Source organism: Cyprinodon tularosa, unplaced genomic scaffold, assembly GCF_016077235.1.
Source record: "Cyprinodon tularosa strain WSP-4 unplaced genomic scaffold, ASM1607723v1 ctg272, whole genome shotgun sequence".
Taxonomy (NCBI): domain Eukaryota; kingdom Metazoa; phylum Chordata; class Actinopteri; order Cyprinodontiformes; family Cyprinodontidae; genus Cyprinodon; species Cyprinodon tularosa.
The window spans coordinates 2,032,681-2,034,881 of NW_024038977.1; the positions used below are offsets into that span (position 1 = coordinate 2,032,681).

Here is a 2,201-nt window from a genome sequence, read left to right on the forward strand (position 1 = left end):
ACATGGCAGAAAAATTACAACTTGCCTGACAGCAAAACATTACAGAAAACATCTTTCCATTTCTCTCAAAAGTGTGGTCCATGCTAATTTGCGAGTTCTACTTTCAGTGTATTCAATCTATACTATAATGTCGCTTTTTGTCAGCCAGTTTTTCGACACCAGTAGTTGGAAACAGGCACAATTCACATTTTCCTTTTTCTCTGTACTTTATTGGTGATATGTTTTATCTCTTAAAATTTGCATGACAATTTGAGAGAAACATAACAAACAACACTTTACAACACTTACAAGATAAACCACATGAAGGCAATTACTAGAGTGCTAGAATTCACACTGGATTATGAAATGTTTATCATGATGATGCAACTTGGCAAACATAAATTAATTGTGACACATCACAGAAATGTTTGAATATTCCTTATATATAAACGTCACATTCCTCATATGTGAAGTTTACTCACCATGATGGTAATTTTACAACTTCATTTATATGAGGATTTATTGTAAAATTAATCATGATAAATCTAGACACAAATGTCAACATTTTTACTATGCTTGCTTTTTGTATAAAGCAGGTTTATTTGTCAAATAAATGACCAGAGCAAAATGTGAAACAAAAGTCAAGAAAACCATTCTGCTCATGTAGTATAATACAAGAGTTTTTAAATGTAAATTTTGAACTCTACTTTTAATTTTGTGTTTTAAAAGTAGACTGCCTAAAATTTGTAAACTAAGTCCCACTTTTAAATTTCCAACCACATTTTTACTTTCTGACTTTGTCAAGTCAGGCTGTCCGCTTTTGAGTACGGGGCACGTTCTAAAGTTTTGCTGCAGTCTAGAGATGATAATTACTTCTCAGGTCAGCCAACTCGACCTGAAAACACATTTCTAAACTAGCCTTCCCTGCCAAGTAAGAATTAAGAGCTACAAGCACCTGAGGAACAGAAAATGGCTTTGAAACAAAGTGACCCAGCAGAAAGGCTGAAAATCTGTTTCATGAAAATCTACAGTTGTTTTCTACATTACTTGATTTTAGAAACTGCACACAGAAATAGCACACACTAACATGGCTCCAAACTAATTGTTTATTGAAAATATGCTGTTGGCTTTTAACTAAATTAATTCAAAGTTTTTTTGCTTTTCATTGACTATTAAAGTTCTCTGCTTCATGATCTTACAGTCGGAAACACTGGACATACTATTTTGGTACAATACTGAATTGCTTTTAACAATCAGTGTTGGGATCTGGAGATCTGTCCACCTTTCTTCAGCAGAGGGGGCGCCCTAGGTCTCCTGGAGCTGAAGCTGACTACCACACCTGCGGCTGATTTGCTCATCAGGGAGACCAGCATATAAGCAGCGGCAAAACTACTCTTCAGTGCCAGAGTGTTAAGCCAGTTACGGTTAGCAAGCCTGAGCCAACCAGCCTGCCTGATTCTCTGACTCTCTGAAAGCCTGACTTGAACCTAACCAGTTTTCTGTCCTCTCTGCCTCTTAGGAAGAATCTGACTGAGACCTGGAGCTCTGGAGGAGCAACTCAACTGAAACCTGCCTGCCTGCTCTCAGTAACAAACCTGAAGATCAAACTGTCTGGATCTGCCTACCATCCTTCAAGAAGCAACTTGAAGAAGCTCTGAACACTCACAAGCCTGAAGCTAAGTTCTGTCGCTGCCAAGCCCTCTGCCATCAGTCAGTCTCTAGACCCTCCTGGTTCCCTCCCTCTGCTGCTCAGCCTGAATCTCTGAACAGGTACAGATCTGCACATTCTCTCAGCTACATGATCATTAGGTGCCTGGCTAACCTAACTGTCCCTCTCTGCAGAGAGCCTTGTGTGACCAGTCCCGGATTTGATTCCAGCACCTGTCAACTAACCTTGTGTTTATCATTGATTCAAGAATCTGTTAAACAACCTTGTGCAAACCTTTAATAAATTGTTAAACTTTTACTCTAACTCCTGGGTGTTCTGCATGTGGGTTAGAAACCTGAATCCCAACATGACAATTAAAGAAAAAGTCTGGTCAGCATCATTATCTATACCTAAAACTAATACATTTGTGGTTATTTAATGGATTTAGCTTTAACCAGTAAAAAAATATATATATATATAATTTTGGTCATGATCACTGAGCCCTGGAGCAGCCAATTCTTGCCCAAATATAGTAACGCCTTTATCCTGACATCTTCCGGCAGTGACGTCACAG

General features: G+C 38.5%; 1 long non-coding RNA gene across 1 annotated transcript; it reads left to right on the forward strand.

The window, feature by feature from the left end:
- The first annotated feature begins 1,356 nt into the window (after window positions 1–1,356).
- On the forward strand, window positions 1,357–1,933 carry LOC119786450. Its single transcript, XR_005281184.1, has 3 exons — window positions 1,357–1,403; window positions 1,499–1,749; window positions 1,822–1,933. It is a non-coding gene; the product is annotated as an uncharacterized LOC119786450 (long non-coding RNA).
- Window positions 1,934–2,201: the final 268 nt, after the last annotated feature.